The following is a 23,909-nucleotide window of genomic DNA, read 5'->3' on the forward strand; positions in this document are numbered from 1 at the left end:
TAATAAAAATAAATACTCCTCTCTTATACTCTTCAACAGTTCAATAGTCTGTCATAAGACAAAGAAAAGCTGGCTGATCTGGTATGATGACAACTTTTCTACATGATTCAAGAAACAAATACCCACTCAACATAAACCATTTTTCAGAACAGCTGGGTAAGTGTGTAGCCTTCTGTAATTCACCTTTTAACATGAAGACTCAGTGTCTGAACACTTACAAAAAAACGATAAATAAGCTAAATATACAACAGTGAACACAGCCTACTCTTGTAGCAAATCAGGCCAATCATCTATAAAGTACTTTATGATCCATGGGACCAATTTGGGTTCATCCAGGCTCTGAGATTTTAGCTAAGAGCAGCTAACGGAAACCTCGAAGTCTCTCCAATATTCTGGCTCTGAAACTGTGAAAGTTCAGTTAAGGTCTATGCAGTATTTTAACCTTAAATTGAAATCTTCAGTTGCTCTCTGTTGACTATTTCCATCCCATCAATCACATCTAGTTTCCTTGATTTTTTTTTTTTTTGCTTGTTTTCTAGCCATGTTTTCACCAATGAATTAGACCCTGTTAAAAAAAATTTCCTTTTGGGGCATCTGGGTGGCTTAGCTGGTTGAGGGTTCAACTTTGGCTCAGGTCGTGATCTCACAGTTCATGGGTTCGGGCCCCTCGTCGGGCTCTGTGCTGACCGCTAGCTCAGAGCCTGGAGCCTGCTTCAGATTCTGTGTCTCTTTCTCTCTCTGCCCCTCACCTGTTCATGCTGTCTCTCTGTCTCTATCTCTCAAAAATAAATAAAATGTAAAAAAAAATTTTTTTTAATTTCCTTTTGATTCTTCCCCTGTGAAAGTAATCCCAACTGAGGTCTTGTCAGATTTCCTTATGGATGATCTCTCAAGTTTGTGGCTCTTTTGTGCTACAAACCATCTGCTTTCCTCACAAATATTTTCTTTCCTCCACAGGTTAGATGGATTCGTTTATTTTTTCCATAAAAGTAGGGGGGGGGGCACTTTGAAGCCCATGATGAGGAAATTAAATCAAGTCAGGCAATAGCATTTATTATTTTTTTTAATTTCAACACTGAAAAGCCCGGGGAGTTGGGGAGAGATGTGACATCAGATACAAAACTCCATCACCAAGCAAAGTATCAAAGGCAAAAGATGGCTTTGCGTTTAGCTTAAAAAGGATTATCTGGTTCTTCTGTAAAGGGCTACTTTTTAATGTGTATCTGAAAAATAAGATGCGGAGGAAAGAGAGAGGTGAGTGATGACAGAGTTACTGCCTGGATGCCGGAAAGCATGGGGATGGAAATTTAAGTGCCGAAATGCGTCTGGACCACCCACCACCCACTCCCACCCACCAAGAATAAAGCAGCCTGTGAGGAGGACACAAAGCCCATGATGACTAGGAGCTAAGAGAAGTCCATTGGGTTGACCCAGACGTGAACTTGGAGGAGATAAAAAGAGAGCTGCAATAGCGCCATTGAATCCATTCAATAAGAAGTTAAAAATAGAACTACCCTATGATCCAGCAATTGCACCACTAGGTATTTACCCAAAGAATACAAAAACACTAATTCAAAAGGAGACATGCGCACTGATGTTTATAGCAGCATTATCTACAAGAGCCAAATTATGGAAACAGCCTAAGTGTCTTCCCATTGACTCATGAATGGATAAAGAAGATGTGATGGGTGTGTGTATACATGTATTATATAGAATAGATGTAGATATATAGAGACACCCAAACACACAATACAGTAATACTCAGCCATAAAAAAGAATGAAATCTTGCCGTTTCCAATGATGTGAATGGAGCTAGAGAGTATAAGGCTGAGTAAAATAAGTCAGAGAAAATAATGCCATATGACCTAACTCATATGTGGAATTTAAGAAATAAAACAAATGACTATATGGGGAAGCAAAGAGAGGAAAACCGAGAAACAGACTCTTTTTTTAAAAAATATGTTTACTTTTGAGAGAGAGAGAGAGAGAGAATGTAGAGAAGAGTCAGAGAAAGAGGGAGATAAAATCCCAAGGAGGCTTCGTGCTGTTAGTGCAGAATTCAGTGCAGTGCGTGAATTCACAAACCCTGAAATCATGACCTAAGCTGAAATCAAGAATCAGATGCTCAACTGACTAAGCCACTCAGGGGTCCCCACGAAACAGACTCTTAACTATAGAGAACAAAGTGATGGCTACCAGAGGGGAGATCAGTGGGGTGGGATAAATAGGTGACAGGGATTAAGGAAGGTTCTAGTCATGATAAGCACCTCGAGTTGTAGTTAAGTGTTTAATCACTCAATTGTACACTAAACTAACAGTACACTTTATGTTCACTAACTGGAATTTAAATCAAAACTTTTTAAAAAATCCATTCAATAACTCCAACTCTAGGGACCAAAATTAACAGAAAAGTTCTTCAAGGTCAGGTTTCCTCAAGAGTCTTTATAACCACGTTCCTATGAATGGCAAACAATCTTCAGAATGGAAGGTGATCTCTGACTGGTTAGCTGGTTAGTGCCATATGGTTGTGTTAACTGAAAGGGAAAACAAAGTTGAGTAGGGGAACAGATGGCCAGAATAGCCTACATGACAAGGTATGAACAAAATGTAGAGGTATAAGAAATAGCAAAGAAAAAAAGAGACAAATAGGAGAGAAGGATGAAAGATGAACTGTTCTACAATTCAAATGCAACAAAAATGAAAGAAATGTAACAAAACAAAATCTGTTCTTATTATTTTTAATGTTTACTTATTTTTGACAGAGTGAGACGAGACAGAGACAGAGCACAAGCAGGGAAGATGCAGAGAGAGGATGACACAGAATCTGAAGCATGCTCCAGGCTCTGAGCTGTTAGCACAGACCCCAAAGCAGGGCTCAAACTCACTAACAGGGAGATCATGACCTGAGCCCAAATCCAACCCTTAGCCCACTGAGCTATCCAGGGGCCCCAAAACTGAATATCTGTCCATAAGGCAAGTTAAGAAGTGTCATCTTTGGACAATTGTAAAGTTAATCTAGCGTAATCTAATCTCGATTATTTATGAGTAGAAACGTCTACAACCCTTTTTCCTTTTTTCACCAGCTCGCATTAGCATTTCATAGTCTCACTCTTTAGTTCAACCGGTTAAGGAATTTGCCAGTTTTTATCTCTATTGCTTTAGTTTCTTAAGAAGAAGCTCCCTGGAAATCTAAGCTTCTTTTACACATGAATTTTTTCAGGGAGTAAGTACTCCAGATGTTTTTGAAAGGAATTGCTTTAGAGTTTGTTGGGTTTTCTTATGCAAAAAAAAAAAAGGTGCCAACACATTTTGTCAGTTTCCTTAAGCTTTGCAGTTGTGCAATGGTCCCTTAAGCAAATATGTATGATAATGATCATCACCAAAATGAGCATGAGCTCATGTTTGAGCTCAAGGGGTCAGGGGTGTCTCATATGATCTAGAAAGTGTCTGACTTTAACAACTATCCACCTCTCAGACCTTAGTGTCTGCCAACTGGAGACATGGGTCTCCAGTCAAAGTAATCCCTAAACTGCCTTGTGAAAAGTTCAGACTCTTGGCCCATTTAAGAATTAATAATTCTGTTTTTAAAATCTTTAAAAAAGAATTAATAATTCTAAATCTAGAGTGAGGAAGAACTTTCTTTTTTAGAAAAGGTTCCAAGGGCTCCAGCGTGGCTCAGTCAGTTAAGTGTCCGACTTCAGCTCAGGTCATGATCTCACAGTTCGTGGGTTCCAGCCCCACATGGGTCTCTGTTGACAGCTAGCTCAGAACCTGGAGCTTGTCTTCAGATTCTGTGTTTCCCTCTCTCTCTGACCCTCTCCTGCTCACAGTCTCTCTTTCAAAAATAAAAAATTAATTAATTAATTTTTAAAAAACATTAGGAAAGGTTCCAGGTGATTCTAAAACTGGCATTGGTAAGAACCATTGTAATCAGGAACAGTCCAGAATATAAATAATGTATGATTTTATTTTTCCATTTTGAGTGATCTATGACACAAAAATAAATATCATGCCTTGGGAACTATTGCCAAAGACTTATAAAACTTTCACTAAGAGACTTGTTTTAAATTATGTACCAAAGTGTCATTTGATCACCTTCAAAAAATCTATAGAGGAGCCAAAGACTATGTCATGGGAGTAAGTTATCTTGGGAAGAAAAAAACCTTGCAACCCTGACTGCTTATTAATCCAACCAAGAGCTAAATGTTCACTCCAGCCACCTGTGAACAATCCATGTTTGACATATGACATGGAAAGTAGTCATGTGTTTTAGACTCCATAGCCAGCACCTATGTAGATTTATGGTGATTGAGATAGAAATTCATTTCCTTTGTTTTTAGTCCAATAGAAGTTAAAGTCTCAGTTTATTACTTTATGACCTTTGCCACGGAAACCATTTGAATGCAATAAACAGAAAATTCTTTCTTTGGGGGTTCCATGGGCAGCCACAGAAGATGAAGGAATTTACAAAACAAGAAGTGTTTTCAGTATGACCTCTCACACAGCCTAAGGAAATAAAAAAATAAATAAAATCATAGCTAATCTGAAAATTGATTCAAGTGTTTTCTAAATTCTTCCCAAGCTAACAGCTACTCTCTAAAGCTTTGTAGATTGGCACCCTAAGAACTAATTGGCTTAATTCTTCGGCAAGTTCATCACCTATAATTAATGGACTAAAAGACTGGGAGCAGGAAGATTTTCAGGTCTCCAAGTGTATAATCCTTGGATTTTAAAAACACTTGACCTCTATCCTCCCCTTTCCTTTAAATATCACATGCTTGAAGAAATGGTGGATAATTTGCTACTCATTGTATTGATTAGCTCTGAATCTCAGTAAATAGTTGAAATGTTGTATCTTCATTTTGAGCCTCTTTGTCCTAGGTTTTATTCATTCCTACAGAACAGTGGGATCACACTCTTCAACACCATTAATTCTCTTCTTCGGTTTGCCATGATCCCCCAGGATAGACAAGATTGACTGAGGCCCTCCATTGTAACATCCTCATAAAAATTACTGGCTATACGTGACTCTGACCTAGACGCTTGAAAACAGTCCCTTCGAAGATTTCTGTTTACTTTTTTACTACAAATATTTATTTATTTATTTATTTATTTATTTATTTGAGTCAGAGATAGAGAGTGCACACACACACACACACACACACACACACACACACACATGCACATGAGCAGGGTGGATGGGCAGAGGGAAAAAGAGAGAGAATCTTAAGCAGGCTCCTCACTCAGGATGGAGCTCAATGCAAGGCTTGATCCCATGACCCCGAGACCATGGCCTGAACCAAAATTAAAAGTCAGATGCCCAACTAATTTCATCATCCGGATGCCCCACCCTTTCTAATTTTACTAGGAAATAAAATGTAGGGCTGATAGTAATTTTTAGAATGCCATGGTAGTCTTAAGCATGATGTAATATGTAATATATCATCAGTATTATCTGCCGACAGTAATATTTATGTAAACTAGTTTTGGATTGCTCTTGTAGAAATGAGTAAAATATACTATTTAAATAGGAAATTTAATATAAAAATAAGATCATGTACTGAGTACATTCTACGTGCCAAACAGTGGACTACAACTTTCTATGCACAATCTCACTTTACACTGTTTTTTATCGATGGAACAGTTGCTCTAAGTGGGTAAGTCATTTGCCCAAGGTTATCATGCTACATAGTAAAACTCAAATGCAGCTCTATCTGACAGCAAAGCTCATCTTAAATAGTACACAAACCCCTCTGTTCCTCTCTTTCTCTCTCTCTCTCTCTCGCACGCGCGCTCTCTCTCAACACACACACTCACACAAATACATTTTATTAAAAATTTTTTTAAAGAAACATCTCTATCAGTCTCTATCCTTCTGGATTTGCTGGTATGGTTGTTTTTCTTATTTCTCCCAAATTTTCAAACCCAAAATAATGAGGTATTCATTTCTTAAAAACCCTATTTGCAGGTTAACATTTAGTTTTTTTATATGCTAGCAATTTTCCAAATTCTAAATGTAGTCTCTCCCATTAACATCGTGTTTCTGAGGTTAAGGAAAAGAACAGGAGATTATTTTTTCTCCCTCATTTAATTCTGAAATTTAGATGACCTTTAAAATAATCAAGTTTATGTCTTCATCTACGGGTGGTATGTGGTTAGTCAAGAGTTGGTGAAAGTACATAACATAATACTAAGAGAAAGGAAAAAAATCAATAGTACTATGAGTGAAAGACAACTTTAAAAAATTTTTTTTAAATGTTTACTCATTTTTGAAAGAGAAAGAGCATGAGCAGGGGAAGGGCAGCATGAGAGAAACACAGAATCTGAACCAGGCTCCAGGCTCTGAGCTGTCAACACAAAGCCCAACATGGGGCTTGAACCCATGAACTGTGAGATCATGACCTGAACCAAAGTCAGATGCTCAACCAACTGAGCCACCCAGGAGCCCCGAAAGACAACTATTTTTAATAACATCTACATTTGGGTTTTTTCCTTCTGTTTTTTTTCTTCTTTTATTATATAGTTATAATCACACTATAGGTATAATTTCATTTTTTGTGTGTTTTTCTCTATAAAACCCTTTTTGTTCCTTTATAGGGAGCATCACATCTTTTTAATCAAAGTGTGTATGACACACAGTATCCGACTGGTTTTAGGTATACACTATACTTAAAAAATCATTTCTAAAAAGCTCTAAATTCAGCCAAACAATAGATACATCATCTAAAATTACAGAAGCTCCCAAAACTAAAACGTAAAAAATACTCAAAAAAAGAACTTGAATCATACTGAACTCAGTACAAGTTACTCTCTGAAAATATGACCTTACTAATGAAGAAGTGGGTATTTGCACACAACATGTTTTGACACACAATACTAAAGTATCAACTAATTCCTAAGCGGTCCAACCGTGATATCACTTGAATGCTGGGGTGGTCCTGCTCTCTGGGGAGCCTGGGTGGGCAGAGTTGGGGCTGCCATTTTTCTTTTCTTCACTTTAATTCAAGCTTGGGAATATAGACATGAAAATATGACTATCTGTTTACTTCTACAAGAATGAGGAGGAGGAGGAAGAAAAGAGTGAGCTGACTATGTACATGGTACTACAGAATGGACTTTAGTTGTCTGAATGAGAATTTAATGAATGAGTTTCAAACTTTGTTGGATACGGTAATCATCCAGGAGAGTGGTTCAAAGACAGGTTCCTAGGCCTTGTCACCAAAAAGTAATACTCAGTTGCTGGAGGGGAGGGGTGCTCCTTATGAAGACTCAGGTTGATACTCAAGACAGCAAGTTGGTACCTCAGACTAGCTTTCGAGAAACACTGATTTAAGATTGTGAAATCATTTCCTATTTTAAAAAATGCAGTTTCAATGGCTATAGAGCATGTTTAAGGGGGGCCTGACCAGTTTCATCCAAAGACTTAAAATGAAAATTGAAAAAGAAGAAAAAAGACTAAGTAAGGCTGTAAATCAAGATAGCATAAAGGTGGAAAATTCTAGGAATTCTTTTGAGAATGCAAGACGGGGACCCAGGAACAACTGTTACGGCATCACATACTTGCCTTCGGGCTCATCGGTACTGATCTCAAAAAACACAAACTTTCATTATTAATAATAACATCCCAAATGCATAATTCAAATAAGTTTTGAATGGCCAGGGGCATTTAATTAGAATATGGTTCCAGAAATTTGTGCTTTGTATGAATAATACCTAATATAAAGCACTGATACTGGGTATCATGTAAGTATCTATCGGTCTTTATCACAGAGGGATGGGATGAATGGATAGATGAAGACAAAAAGAGGGTGAGGGAGAAAGACAGAAAGAGATGGAGCCAGGGACAGAAAAGAGAGAGAGCCTGTATATCAAAATCAGCAATATCAAAATTAATGTGTTCAGGAAAATGTAAATGACTAAATTTGACTTGAGACATGCTAAAAACTCAAATCAAGCAACAAACACAGGCAAAACTGACAATTTCATTTCAAACTCTACCTCTTACCATTTTAAATCTAGTTACTCAGGTTGGCATTGATTGGACTAAGAGAAGGAGTAATGATAAAGAAAATATTTTCATAGTCTAATAAGTAGAAGTTTGATTACATCATTTATAATGTTAATGGATTTCCTTGATTGCTTCTGTAATAAAAAAAATCAAAAACAAAAAATTCCCAGCAATCCTATCTTATGGTAATATAGATAAGAGCACATCAATCACTCCTGATCTCTCATTCCTATATTAACACACCCAATAAACATTTTGGTGTCTTTCCCTCTTTTAATTATATCACTTTATGTAATTTTCTTTCATTATATGTTATTACATTATTTAAACATTTTCATAAATATTTTAATGTTTGCATAACATTCTATCACGTATGTATGTTCAGTATGTAATATATCTTCCCTCATTTTGAGATTTCATAAATTATTAAATTTCCTTTCTAATGATGTGCTATCTTACAAAGTGGGGAAATCACTGGGGCAATGTGTACTGTTGCACCAGCTAAGATGAAAAAGAGAGAGTGCAGAGAAAATTTTTAACAGTGACTCCAATACCTTAGAAATTAAAACAGTGCTAGGAAAATTCTTGGTCTGATCTGAATTTTGTTAAAATTTTATAAAATTTAATGTTCAAATCAATTGATTAATAAAATCTTTTCTGGAGATTCAGAAAGGTATGACTTAGTAAGGACAGAATGTTGAATAAAACAAAAATAATGTTAATACAATCCTAACTGTCTACCAAAAAATGAATTTGGCAACCCAGCAAGCGATTTGTATGACTCTGGTGGTTTCTGGTTTGTTTGGCTTGGGTTGGTGTGAGAGATGGTAATAATGACAGGACACCCAGGAAAAAGGAATACAGTAGTGTCACGAATATTGTCATGAAACTCAAAGACAAATCAAAAGATAAACAATGCTTTTTTTCCTAACCTAAGTTTAGAGGTAACAACCAGAGAGACTTTGTATCTATGTTAAGAACCCAAATCTGAAAAGGAGGAAGGATTTGGCCCAATGCTTGGGGTACAGGATGAAACACTAACAGGAAGCAAAATGACTTCTTTCCAAGTGGGCTATCAAAGAGAATAATCTTTGCACTTCAAAGTGTAGGGCAGACATGGTTAAAAGGACATTGGAGCCAAAGATAAGGAAACAATAATAAGTAAACACTCACCCTTTGAATGAAGCTGAGTCTCTGCACCCATACAAATTACTTCTTAGCATATAGAGAACACTTTGAAGGTATGGTTGGCCGTTCTACTCCTGATTATCTTTGAAGAATCAAGTAAGAGAGCTGACCCCAGGCAAATGTTTCCTAGTTCCAAGGGTCATTTTTAGACCCACTAATTACCTTAATACAGAATCCTTACCAAGTTCCAGAATTATTTCTGAGCATTTAGAAAAGGACACAGTACGTACTAGAAGGTTTAACGGCTAACTCTACTATGACTAAAGATTGGAATTTAAAAACTACGATTACTGATGTAGCAAGGCAAAGTGGTAGACACAGTGCAATGTATTTCAAAACAAGAATCTGACCATATCTCCAACCACATTCTTCTTACAGGGTGAGAAAACATCACTGAGATGGCAGGAGAGTTACTCATATCTGCAGTCTTACTCAAGAAGTCGAGGTAGGACAAAAACTCTTAGCAATACGCCATGTGATTCTGCTATTGACCTCATCTTGATCAACATCCACACTCAAAATGTCATTTAAAAAAACCTTGGACGTTGACCTTATTGAATTGATGGATGATAAAACTTGGTGCCATACCTGTTTCAATTATGAAAGACTAATCCAAGATATAATCAGGAGACTATGTTTTTAAAGGAAATCTAGATATTCCTAGAATCCTGTACTAGATTTCTAAAATTAGTTGCTGAATAAAAGGATAAAGGGGGAAAAAAAAGACAGACAAACCTGGTTTAAGGGCATTTGGAGTGAAAAATACCTAAGAAAATTAGTTGACAGGGGGCACCTGGGTGGCTCAGTCAACTAAGCTTCTGGCTTTGGCTCAAGTCATGATCTCACAGTTCATGTGTTTGAGCCCCATGTCAGGATCTGCACTGACAGCTCAGAGCCGGGAGCCTGCTTCAGATTCTGTGTTTCCCTCTATCTCTCTGCCCTTCCCCTGCTCACACTCTGTCTTTCTGTGTCTCTCAAAAATAAATAAATGTAAAAAAAAATTTAAAAACACAGTTGACTGTTAGTTTATAACCCAGATAAATTAACAAAGTACAAGGAAGCTCATAATAGCATCTGCACCATCTGATCTCTCTAGCACAGCTTTACCAGCAATAAAGGTAATATTTTCATTCCTGGTATATACCTGTATTGGTTTCTCAGCTGGATCAGAAGTTACAGGGGAGAGAGGTATATGATTAAACCCAAATAAGTGGTATCCAGGTCTGATTATTTCTTTCCTTCTTTGTATTCTCATTTTGTAATTGAGACTCACCTACTTCCCAAAGCCAAACCATAAGTAAAGGTAGATTTTAAGCCTGGGTCTGATTGGCTCTAAAACCCTTGCCATTACCCACACTCCCCCGCCCCTCCTGGAGGTGGGAGATTCGGTGCTTCCCACACTTGATGGAATTCCTTTTAAGAGGAGCATGGATCTCGCCATCAGCAACAATGTGGATGGAACTACATGGTACTACGTAAGTGAAATAAGTCAGCCAGAGAAAGACGAAGATTGTTAAGACTTCACTCACATGTAGAATTTAAGATTCAAAACAGATGAACATAAGGGAAGGGAAGCAAAAATAATATAAAAACAGGGAGGGACCAAACATAAGAGATTCTTAAATACAGAGAATAAAGTGATGATTGCTGGAGGGGTTGTGGGTAGGGGGATAGACTAAATGTGTAAGGGACATTAAGGAAGACACTTGTTGGGATGAGCACTGGGTATTATATGTAGGGGATGAATCACTGGATTCTACTCCTAAAATCATGATTGCACTATGTGTTAACTGAGTATAAACTTAAATAACTAATAATTAATTTTTAAAAATTGAGGAGCATGAACTGACTCAAGCCCATTGAAAGAGGAAGTGGGGCAGAGGGAGGCCAGGGTGGTGGGGATTTGACAAATGACGCAATATGAGTCATGGCACAATGAAATGGAAAACGTTCGCTCTGAACAGAGGCCACATGGCGAGGACAAGGACACCACCATCTACCATTTCAAGGGAGGCAGAGTGGAAGAGAGATTAGACAGATTCAGTCCATAAACAGAAAGCTGACTTCTGCTGGGGGACTGAATGAAAAAATGGGGGAGGCCGATTTTCATTAATACATAAACAAACATTATAATTGAAACTACTGAAAACTTTTCCTGACTTTCTGAATTCCAGCTCCAGCAGTGGCTGGGTTGTCAAGTTTCAGGAATCTGTACATAAAATAGCTGTCCTCAATTCATTCAGTTAGTAAAGATGAACTGAGCATCTACTATGAGTGACACATGCTTCTCAATGCTCAGAATGCCATGCTGAGCAAGAGACAGGGACATACTTATAAAATTAATTACAATCGTAACAGAAGACTAAAACACAGTGCTGAGTATGTGATGGGATCCTTCTCTCAAAGTTCCATTCTGGCAAGAGGGTAGGGGGAAAAAACAAGTAAGCAAATAATGAATAAAATAATATTTGATAATAGTCACTGCCATGAAAAACAAATCATGATGTGAAAGTGTATGGCCAAAGATGTGGGTCAACTCCAAATAGCTGTTCAAAAAAAGTCATCTCTAAGTGGACACTTACCATGGAACTGAGTAGTTAATAACAAAAATAGAGCTCACAAAATCTAGGGTATGAGAAATTGATTGGGGGTAATAGCAATGACAAAGCATTGTGACTTTTAAAAATTTTATTTATTTTGAAAGAGAGAGAGAGATCATGAGTGGAGGAGGGACAGAGAGAGAGACACAGTATCCGAAGCTGGGTCCAGGTGCTGAATTGTCAGCACAGAGCCTGAGGCGGGGCTCGAACCCACAAATTTCAAGATCATGCCCTGCGCCCAAGTTGGACACTTAACTTATAGAGACACTCAGTTGCTCCAAAGCATCTGAAGTTTGAGTGGGCTTCTTGTATAGAAGGAAATTTACTACAAATGGAGAATCATCAGCTTAGATGAGAAGTTCACATGTTACTGTAATATTCTTGACTTGAAAATATTTCATCATCAAGTCTAAATTTCTGAAATAGAGACGCAGCAGAATTCACTGGTATATGTGTAAAAAATCCATGAATGCTGTCAATAGAGAAATATTTTCAATGGCAAGCTTTCAAAACCTGCAGATAAACACTTTGTCACTTGTAAACCTATAGAGGATATTGGCCTCAGTTTCCCCTCTCATTTTCTCTAAGAGAAAACTCTCTGCACCATTTTTTATTAAAATGATGAATGAATGAACACTTTGTCCAAGTGTGTTTTCACATCAGTTGAAGACCTTGCATTCCAACATCACTCCCAGCCTGGGCTCAGGGGCCAAGCACAATACAGAGAGTTGGGAACCTCAACTCTTGTTTCATGCTGCCACTGACCATGTATGTAATTTTAATCAAGTGGTCATGGCTCAGAGCCTCATGTTTCTTCATTTGTAAACAGAGAGGATTACATCTGCCTAACCTGTTAGATGTAATCTCAGAAGTCAAGGCAGACAATGACCTAAAAGAGGATTTGAGAAATTGTATAGTGTCGGACAGCAACCTTAATAGAACTTGAAACATGCATCTTCAGTGGAGGAGGAAATCTTTGTCATTAGTCTACAATTTGCAGACTAAAAATGCTCATAGAAATGAGCCCATAGCAGGCTCCAAAACAAGATATAGGAAGAGAAACAACTTGAACACAAAGGAAATACCCAAAGGAAAGGGAGTAGAGAAGGACGGTCGTCTGGAGGAGTAGAGAAAAGCAAGATTTGAACCCAAGAGACAATATGGTGGCAAAGAAATTATGAGTGAGAACTTCACAAAATACACAAAGGGAGAAACTCCAGTAAAACTGCAGGCGCACATAAGGAAGAAATGTACCACAGCACTAAATCCTTTAACATGTTTTCTGTTTTTATTAAAAGGCAAAAACGATCTTGACACATATCCTTTGGGTGCAACCCTTCCACAGTTGGCTCATGTGTGAAAATGGAAAATTTGTGAATTTTGATGGTTTTCCTCATATTTATTCCTTACCAGAACGATACTATTATTTAACTTCTTTTCCTATAAAAACTTTGGAATGTCATGGTGCAGATTTAGACTGGGATCCTCAGTGTCTCACTGGGGCTGGGATGAGGGCAGGGGGCAGTGGACAACAACGATGATGACAACAACAACAAAACCACCTTCTCTCACAGAGAAAACGGTGTCTATACAGTTTATGACAATATTTTGCCATTCTCCAGGCTCCCTATCTACCAAAGAGTGAAAATGACAACTGAGAAGTGTCAACAGACAGACAAGTGCATCAACCAAGTATAGATCAACACTTCTGATAACAGACCCTTAGGAAGGTTCAATGCAAATCAGACTTTACAATACAACAAGTTTCCTAAGGCTGGCTGGTGGAGACTTGTGACTGACTTCATGGAGCTCTTCTGTAGATATTATTTAACTTTTCACACCCTTCATGTCCCCCAAAGCCAAGGTGGAAAATTCATCAGAAGACTTCTCCAAATTTTCTACCCCTCTCTCCATCTCATCACTCCAATCATCTGAAACTGCCTGAAATTCTATCATCTATAAGTCTTTAGGGGCGCCTGGGTGGCTCAGTCGGTTAAGCCTCTGGCTTCGGCTCAGGCCAGATCTCACGTTCGTGGGTTCAAGCCCCACGTCAGGCTCTGTGCTGACAGCTAGCTCAGAGCCTGGAGCCTGCTTCTGGTTCTGTGTCTCCTTCTCTCTCTGCCCCTTCCCCTCTCATGCTCTGTCTCTCTCTGAATCAAAAATAAATAAAACATTAAAAAAATTTTTTTAAGTCTTTAGGGCTCAAATTTTGTATACTTTTAAAGAGCATACTTTCACAGGAGTTGATACATCCCATGTTCTGGAAAGTCCAACTCTAAAGTCTTCGTTAGTGCAGTGTCTTACAAAATGAATGAAAATGAGACATAGGCAATTTGTTGGGGGGTTTTCTGGTGGGGGGGGTGAGAAAAGGGCTCAAAGAAGACAAGGATTGTCTTTTCTGTCCAGGAAAACTGAGTCTGAGTCAAGCTACATTGAAGCTTCCATATGAGCTTTGAAAGGAGCTTAGATGACAGGGAGACAACATAAAGATGCTTTGAGAAGGTGTAAGTCTTTCTTTCTTTTAAAAATTTTTTAATTGTTTTTAATTCATTTTTGAGAGACAGAGAGCATGAGCAGAAGAGGGTCAGAGAAGGAGGGAGACATAGAATCTGAAGCAGGCTCCAGGCTCTGAACTAGCTGTCAGCACAGAGTCCGACAGGGGGCTTGAACCCACAACCTGTGAGATCATGACCTGAGCCAAAGCCGGACGCTTAACTGACTGAGCCACCCAGGTGCCCTGAGAAGGTATAAGTCTTTCAAAGCATGACCTGTTCAGAATCCTAATTATTCTCTGACATTTGGCGAGGCTACCATACCCTCACACCATAAGGAAAATAATAATTAACAAAATTCTCATCATACAGCATTGGGAATAGATATGAAGCGTTTGAAATTGAAGGGACGCAGCAAAAATTAAGACAAATGTATGATAAATCAGGTGTCTTTAAAGGTCAGAAAAAGATTATTCTGTAAGCTACCTCATTAATGTACAAGTCATGACTTGCAGGTTGGTGGAGGGAGGGATATGACTATGCTTCAGTCTTCCTTCAGATTTGACTCAATTGTTTTCTGTTTCAGTTGTTGCTTTTAAGATAAAGGAGAAGACAAAGAATGGAGAAACAGAAAAGCAAGTGTTTCTGTTTTAGTTTTGGAGGATGGGTAGGTAGCGAGGCAAAGTGCTAGGAAGGGGAGGGAGCAACTATAAGGTGAAAAGCAGCCGTTTCAGTGGGGGGGGGGGGGAGGACGCGTATCCAGAAACTAGTCTAGAGCCATTTAACAAATTATGGGTGAGGGTCAGGGGTGCCTTAATGGTTCTGGCCACATTCCCTGTGGCATTCCAGACTCTACCCTCAGTATCTGTGCTTTCTCTGCAACTCCCACTTCCATTAACCTGCTCTGAGACCTTCTTTCCTAAGCCATAGTATATGTGTTCCTAACAATGAAGGCATGAGTGTAAAAAAACAAACAAACAAAAAAAAAACATAGACCCAGATTTCTAAGTTAGATTGCAAAGTAATTAACCTTGAAAAATCTCTGGGAGGTGAGGGTGAGGTTTGGGAGTGGAGTCTGGCATTCCCGGTGGGGCCATTGACATTCATAATATAGGAAGCTTGAGAACATTATTACCTTTGTAAAGGATATTCGGAAATGAGTGGAGAGATTTGATTCCCAAGTCTACAATTCTATGTAAAGTTTGATAAGCATATTTGTAAGCGATTTTCCAGCTTCCTCAGACTAATTTCTTCAAACTCATGGCCACATTCTTAATAAATACGCAAGTTCATTTTCTTCCAGTGTGAGAAAGAAATGAGCATAAAGCTGTCTTTTCATCCCCAGATACTAAAGCGTCGCGGTAACGTTCCAAGCCCAAGATGGAGCTGTTGCCGCTGGGGGTGAAGCCAACAGAAATGTCGAGAACTTTTCGCATCCCTTTAAAAGCTCTGCTTGACCGGAAACTCAGTGTAACTAGTCAGCCAATCTCCATACCTGAGTCAATATTGCCTTCTCACCCCTAACACGTTGACTTTATGGTCCCAGCCAATCAGATCGTTTCCATGTGTCCACCCTTGTTATTTAGTCTCTATCCTAGAAAGGTTTCTTCCCTCTGGTCCACTTCACAGTTCTCTGAAAGGGGACTGCCCACTTCCTCAAGTGCTCAACCAAGTTTTTTGGTCTCACCTAAACTGCCTTCCTTAATCTTTGTTTTTAATGTTTTTTATTTACTTTTGAGAGACAGAGAGAGATAGCACAAGCAGGGGAGGGTCAGAGAGAGAGGGAGACACAGAATCTGAAGCAGGCTCCAGGCTCTGAGCTGGCTGTCAGCACGGAGCCCAACGGGGGTCTCAAACCCACAAACATGAGATCTGACCTGAGCCGAAGCCGAAAGCCAGACGCTTCACCGACTGAGCCACCCAGGTGCCCCCTTAATCTTTTTATTAACAAAAGCTCTGGGAAACAAGTTGCCGAATGTTTTATGTAATCCTTACCACGCTGCTGTATTTGAGACACTGAAAATAGTATTAAATGGTGTTGCCATTTCTTTGCACCTTCTCAGTATGGAATTTTAGGGGGCTAGTTTCCTTTCCCCAGTCTGTCACAAACAACACTGAAAAAATAAATCATGGTATCTTTCTACTTTGATTTGTACAAAACATTCCCTTGACTCCTATCAAATAGGGAAACAAACTTCTAATGGCATCCATTTACCCTGTTGCTCAAGTAAACTACGAAACTTTCAGCGGCGCATCCAGGACCGCTATATATTTAAACAAACTTAATATGCTCCAGAGAATTGCTAAGGCATTTCTGTTTGGAGGCGTCTATGACTTTCACACCACATACTTATGATTTCTCAGGGTTTGTTGTTTTGTTTCGTTTTCTCTCCCTCAAGTTGTTTTCCCACAGCCTTTTTCTGTATGGGTTTTCTCGGTTAACTATAAACTTTTACAAGTTTATTTTTAACCTTTGCATTTGCACCCTCCTGCATTTATAGAACAGAAACCTGTCTTCTCAAACAAACCCTCTCTTTTAAGCTCTACACTGGCATTTCAGACTGACCAGTTGGACAGATACTTCATTCAGTCAGTGACAATTCATTCCGGCTTCCCAAGTGCAGCTGGGGGACTAGAACTCTTTCAGTCACCAAGTACTTTTTACTGAAGAAAGATTTGCAGTCCTCAAGATGGCCTAATTTATTCCATACGTCCCTAAAGTGCCATAAACAATCAAAGAATTGCCCAATCAGTACTTTGTTCTTGTAACATAGAAAAAAAAAATTAGCAAGAAGAACAAAGAAGAAAAAGAAATTTTAAAAACCTTGGGAAAAAATATCCATAGTGATTTATGTATGCCATATTTTTTGAAGATACTTGCACAATTTTTACTCTGGATAATTGCTTTAAGGCAAGTCAAATATGCTCTATCTGGCTAGAATTCACATAACTGTAACAGTTATTTATACTGGAACTAATCGATGGGAATACACATACAACAAGATAATGTTCTCACTCTCAATGTCCTTGCAAGCTCTTCATAGACAACAGATAATTCTAAGTGGAGTTTCCCCAGAGTGCTAGGGAAGCTGGGAAAAGAAATGAGTCCAGTTTGGGATATGTGGCGCAGGAAGGCAGGTCATGAAACCACTGCCTGAAATAATTAGTGAATTCAGTAAAGAATGAATAGATTTTACTAAGGTAAATAAAACGGAGAAGGAATATTCCAGAAAAAGAGCAGCTGGTGCAAAATACTGGGATGTGAAACAGCCTGATGTTTATAGGCAACAAGAATTGGTCAGCATTCCTGGAATTGGGAGTTATAGAGTATAAATTTCAGGCAAGTGGTGGAACTCAAGACGTAACAGAGTCCTCATAGTAAAGGGCCAAGGACATCACGGCAAGGAATCAGAAAATCTGCAGAAAGAGAAATCATAGTCTAAATAGACAGGCATTGTGGACAGATCACATTAGTGACAAACACAAATTTTGGGGTAGCGAGATTGAAGGCAAAGATGTGCAGGGGAAACAAAAAAAATCCTTTTCCTCTACCCATCTTAGATTCATTGGCTGGGTCCTTGCCAATTAGACAAAGGACAGGTTAACAAAGGAGTAACATACAAGTTCACTAATACATATACTGCCCATATACACAGAGGTACTCACAGTGATGAGTCACTCAAAGGGGTAGTTAGAACTTGAACTTACATAACATAGTAGCTAAGAACAAAAATTGTGCAAAGAATTGACAAGCCAACTGGAAGGACTTTGAGCCTCTAGGGGTGAAAGATGCAGAAATGTTTAATATATGGGGGGGGGGGAATGGTAGATAAGAGCTGATTAGGAAGGTTTGTGTAGGTTCCCACTAGGTGCTATCTCTGGCTTGAGAAAAGTCTAGAGGTCTCTTGTGATTATATTCTGTCTTTCCTCATAGAGAGGGGAGGAGAGACAGCTTTACAAATTTACATCTGTTTTTAGGCAATCAGGGAGGACAGATCTCTTTTCTTGTATCTGCTTCTTCTCAATCGCCTTCAGCTCAAAATAACCTGTAAGCAGAAGCAGCATATTTGGGAATACGATAACCTGGAGTAGCAACATAGATGTTCATGCAGAGGATACGATAATTAATGGGTGAAGTATGATAGGGATTTAAATAAGGGGGAGGTAGTAGGGGTGAACATACGAAGACTGAATCAATGGAAATTTAGAAGACACAAACAAAAAGATGAAAATAATTATACTGACTATATAGTGAAAAGAAGGAGGTTTTTGTTATGTATAAATGAATGCATCAACTAAGGAGAATATGGGAGGAAAACAAAAAGATGCAGCCTTGAAAATGACTCCACTTTTAGATGAGAGACGGCCAGGTCGAAGTTGGACTTCTTGGTAGAGATCTCATGGGATGCAAGCAAGTCTACGTTAGGAGTCAACGATGCAAAGCGGTTAAAATGACAAATATGATTGAAATCAAAGAATGTGCGTTGAGCAGAACTGAAACCAGAAAGGGTCGCCAATATGAAACTGATACCAGCAAGGTTAAAAGACACCAAGGAAGATGTCTCAGAGGTGACAAGGGATACCAGCGGGGAGACAGCCATAGAAGTTGAAGGAAAGCGGGTGTTTCAAGGACAAGAGCGGGCACAATCATCCTAAGAATGGCTCTCTCTTGTCGATTACAACCTGGAACCATTTTCTTGACTAATTTAGAGGTCGTTGGCGAACTCTGGGGTTGTAGTGGGGGTTGGGGCACTTTTAGTGCAGCAAAATGGATCAACAGACCTAGAGTAAAACAAATAATGGAGACTCATTTTAAATATATATATGGTATTTTCTGAAGAACCTCCACACTGTTTTCCAGAGTTGCTGCACCAGTTTGCATTCCCACCAACAATGCAAGATGGTTCCCATTTCTCCACATCCTCTCAAGCATCTATTGTTTCCTGAGTTGTTCATTTTAGCCACTCAGACTGGTGTGAGGTAGAAAATGGGCAATGGGCATTGAGCAGGGCACTTGTTGGGAGGAGCACTGGGTGTTGTATGTAAGCAATGAATGACAGGTATCTACCCCCAAAACCAAGAGCACACTGTATACACAGAATGTTAGTCAACTTGACAATAAAGTACATAAATAAATAATGAAAAAATATATAAAATGTATATTCTCCGATCAGAGTATAGAATCCCACTCCCATCCTCTGCATGACATGGCACATACTTTTTAAAATTTGTATTTGAATGGGAGGGATGGGCTATGTTCACAAGGTGAGGCTTTGTAAAGAGCCTATAGAGAAAAACCTTGATAATACCAATGATCACGGTAACTGAGAATTAAAGGAAGGGAGGCAATCAATTCAAGAGCAAATAGAGAGCAATTTTGCCTTACACCGGAGGAAGCCCACCACCGTCTTTCTAAAACTGCAGGGAAGGAAGGACTACGGATGCGTAGGTGGATGCATTTATTGAATTAATCTATTCAAATTTAGTCTGCACCTGTTGCTAGGCACCTTCAAATGAATCCAAGCTATAAATCTTTATCACTTTCAGGGCTGCTCTCAGGAACTTAGGCACAGACATGACATGCCAGGGCAAAACCGAGCTGATGCAGTAGAAATGCTCAACTCAGCTGAAATTACAGTCTACAACATAGCATGAACCTAAAGTAGTCTAGTAGTAAATATTAGGAACCTACTATGTTCAAGGCACCACGATAAATATTTTGCAGACAGAAAGTAATTATCCTCATTTATTATTGAGAAAAATCAAATTTATTTAGTTCTCTTATCATTATTAGTTTCTCATAAATAAGACAGCTGGGTCATTTAAGCCAAGCTACACAGAAAAAGCTTTACAGGAAAATTACTTGGTAGAAAAGGAAGGAACATGGACAGTGCAGAAGCAAATACTGTTCCCTTTCAGAACCTGTGAACCTGAATTTTCAAATAAAAAATTTTCTGGGGTGCCTGGGTGGCTTGGTCGGTTGAGCATCCAACTTCAGCTCAGGTCATGATCTCACAGTTTGTGGGTTTGAGCTCCACCTCAGGCTCTGTGCTGACAGCTTGGAGTTTAGAGCCTGCTTCAGATTCCGTCTCTCTCTCTCTCTCTCTCTCTCTCTCTACCCTCCCCAACTCCAACTCTGTCTCTGTCTCTTTCAAAAATAAACATTAAAAAATAAATAAATTTTTGTAATAAAATAAAAATCTTCACCAGCAGTACTTTTCTTTTCTTTTTATGCCCTATTGTTGCCAGAATTTTTTTTTTTTTTACTCATCACCAGCTTGTGGTTAGCTTGACACTATTGAATTTCTACCAAGTCTAATTTCAGAAGCCTCTTTAAAAACCTCTCTCCTCCCATATCCAGAGTAAGAAAGAGAATTTTAGATCTTCAACAATATGAGGTGTGAGATACTTCAGTTGGTTCTAAAGGGCTCAGTGACATCTTAGCTTTAATTTGAATGGAAAGATTCTTTTCCTGGTTGAACTTGAATCTTCCCTGATGAGAAGGAGTTAGAGGAAAAAATGAGCTCCCAAAATCTTTTGATTTTTATTAACCTAAGTCATCACTCAAGTTGAAGAATGTGTTGTTCTCAACATCTTAAAAATATTTTCCCAGACAGCATCATAGCTCTACAAATCCAGCTAGTGAATTCGCTAGGTCTTTTCATATAGCCCACTCTCTAAATTTAAAAAAAAGGGACACAACTTTATCTTTTTGCTGTTGAAATCTTTTCCCTCTTACATTTACACCACTATTTTTAAAAAATTCTATGGAACCACTGTGAGAAGAAGCTTGAATGGTTGAGCGGGTTTTTTTCTCCAAGTCCCATTTAGAATTTGTTTTAATGTCTTATTATTTTTGAGAGAGAGCAGGAACAGGAGAGGGGAAGAGAGAGAGAGAGAGAGGGAGACACATAATCTGAAGCAGGTTTCTGGAAGTCATATTTAATCCAATTGCTTAATTCTTTCATTTGTCATTGAGAGGGGAGTGGTTCTGACAAAATGATTTATTGCCATTACTTTTTTTAATGTCCTTGAAAGTTCATTTATTTATTTTGACAGAGACTGAGGATGTGAGCAGAGAAAGGGCAGAGAGAGAAGGGGAGAGATAGAATCCCAGTCAGGCTCCATGCTGCCAGTGCAGAGCCTGACACGGGGCTCCAACTCACAAACCTCAAGATTATGACCTGAGCTGAGATCAAGAGTTAGAGAGTTAACCAACTGAGCCACCACACACCCCAAATTATTGTCATTCTTCATCAGATAGATTCCATTCTAAACTTGCCCAGTGATGGAATATTTTAGGTTCAGCTATGTGGTTCCAATAAAAATCTTGACCACAACTAACATGGGATGGCAAACATTTCTTGAATTATGACTCACCATATCAAGTACATGCACTTTTCTGAGATAATCTCATTTATAGATCAGGAAAGGGTCATTGTACTTATGCTGTACCCATGGGTAATAATCCTCCTTGGAATTAGATGCTAAATGAGCCCTATTTTATTGGTTTCCAGACACAATTACATTTGGTTTAGAGTCATGTGTACATTTTCACAGTGCATAGACATTAAAAAATAATCAGAGTAAATTGATTGGTTCCAATTAAATTTATGTGAGGCAATACTTTGGTTTATGAAGGGCTTCCTAGGATGCATGCAGATTTGCTATATTTATTTTCCTGATAATTATCCTACATAGATTGATGTTTGCTATCTATTCACTTTCTTTTCTTCTTTTATGCTTTTAATGAAACAACTTTCCAAAACTTGTCCCACTCCTAACACATACCACCACAGGAAAAGGAACAAAAGAAATTACGAAAGGCAGAAAAGACATTATACAAGGCACAAATTAATTGATTTAAGATATCAGATTAAAAGAATTAAATTTCCACCACCTGAGTACATAATAAGTAAGCTACTCTCTGCACTCAAAGTGAAATAAAAGACTGAGGCAAATGTATTTGCATAATAAAAGCCAAAAATGTCATTTTCACCTAAATATTCAGATTAATGCTAAGATGTTTCTATACTGCATTATGCAAATAATTACAGTGAGTCTGTCACTTACAATGAATCCCTAAATTGTCTTCCAGCGCCACACCTCCATGACATTATTTGAAAACACACACTGAGCCTGTTTTTGAAAAGGGAAACATGGTAGCCCCTGGTTGTCTAAATATAAACATAGAAAGGCAGGTTTTAGGATAAGATGTTGCAAAGTTAGAAGGCTGTTAGCTGAAGAAAAATTTAGTAAATTGGTTTCTAAGGGATTAGCAAGGAAACAAGAAGTTAATCCACCCATCTTTACTATGAATGAAATACAAACTATCCTAATTGGTATACTTACAATATATATGCCCTTTAACGTAGGCTCTGAGGCAAATGGAGTGGGAACTCTCTCCTGGCCTGATAGAAGGACTTCAAAGTCCTTTGCCTGGGTTGGTAATCATCATGGTCTTGTTTTGGCTTGTTCCTTGATTCTCTCTACCTAATTCTTCAATCCTGCAGATCTCCTGTTTTCCAAATTGTGACAGCACCTTGGGTTATTAAGATTATTCATTCCTTACAGGCAAGCGCTCCACCTTGAACTACTTGATCTCCTCTATACTGATGACCTAGCTTGATACATCCAGGCCCTCATGTATTACCTGCCAGCAAGTATAGGATCTTTGAACAACAGCTCCAAAGGGCAGCTAGGCACTTGATGTAATGAACTTCAGCTAGCTGCTCTGTTACTGTTGAAAACAGGGCTTGACAATAGCCACATTTGGGGCTGCCATAATGGGGGCAGTGTTGTTTTAAGTATGTATGCCTGATTTCCATCAACTATCCCATCAAAAGCTTCTCATAATGGTTGAAAAGCATGGTAGCCTGTACCCAAAACCGTTCATAGGTATTTATCAGAATTCATGATTTGTGTGACTTTGAGGTGTTAGACAGTCCGGAGAATGCTTATTTAATGGTGCTTAACAACTAAGATTGTAACTAATGGGAGTTTAAGTAGGTAACGGAGCACACCTCATTGCACTAGTAATACTTATAGATCTCACTGGGTAAAAGGAAAAAAAAAAAAAAGAGTAGGTTGGAATCCTTGAGCTTCTAGAAAGGTCACGAGAAAAAGATAACAATTCAAGATTCTAGAAAGCTACCAAAAGGGACCAGAGTGAACAAAACAGGAGTGGGGGGCGGTGGGGGAGGGGGATGATTCTCTCTCCCTTTCATAGAGTATGGAAACAAGATGAAGCAAAACAGAGGCGGACTGTAGCTGATGGAAAGGCTTTTAGATTGACGCAGGTTAGGTGAGCACTTTCAAACAAGCCTCCTGACTCCTCCCCACAGCAGGCCTGTGATGCAGCCCTAGGCATCCAGAGACATTTCTTTGACAAGAAGCTCACAGACCATCCAACCAGGAAGCGTTGTTTCTCTCAGAAATGTTGTTTTGAAGGAACATTGCTTTCCTACCTTGAAGAGTTTTTAGACTATGAAAACCTAAGAAAATCACAAGGCACATGTGTTAACAGCGTGAGCCTTCGGGGTCCTCAAACATCAGTGTCCATTTTTTTTTTAATATTTATTTTTTGAGAGAGGGAGAGGGAAATTGAGTGCATGAGTCGGG

General features: G+C 38.7%; 1 long non-coding RNA gene across 1 annotated transcript in view; it reads right to left on the reverse strand.

The window, feature by feature from the left end:
- Positions 1-23,909, reverse strand: part of LOC115294064 — a 263,626-nt gene that overhangs the window by 13,958 nt on the left and 225,759 nt on the right. The window lies entirely within an intron of this gene.

The sequence above is a fragment of the Suricata suricatta genome, chromosome 6 (genome assembly GCF_006229205.1).
Source record: "Suricata suricatta isolate VVHF042 chromosome 6, meerkat_22Aug2017_6uvM2_HiC, whole genome shotgun sequence".
NCBI classification, from domain to species: Eukaryota; Metazoa; Chordata; class Mammalia; order Carnivora; family Herpestidae; genus Suricata; species Suricata suricatta.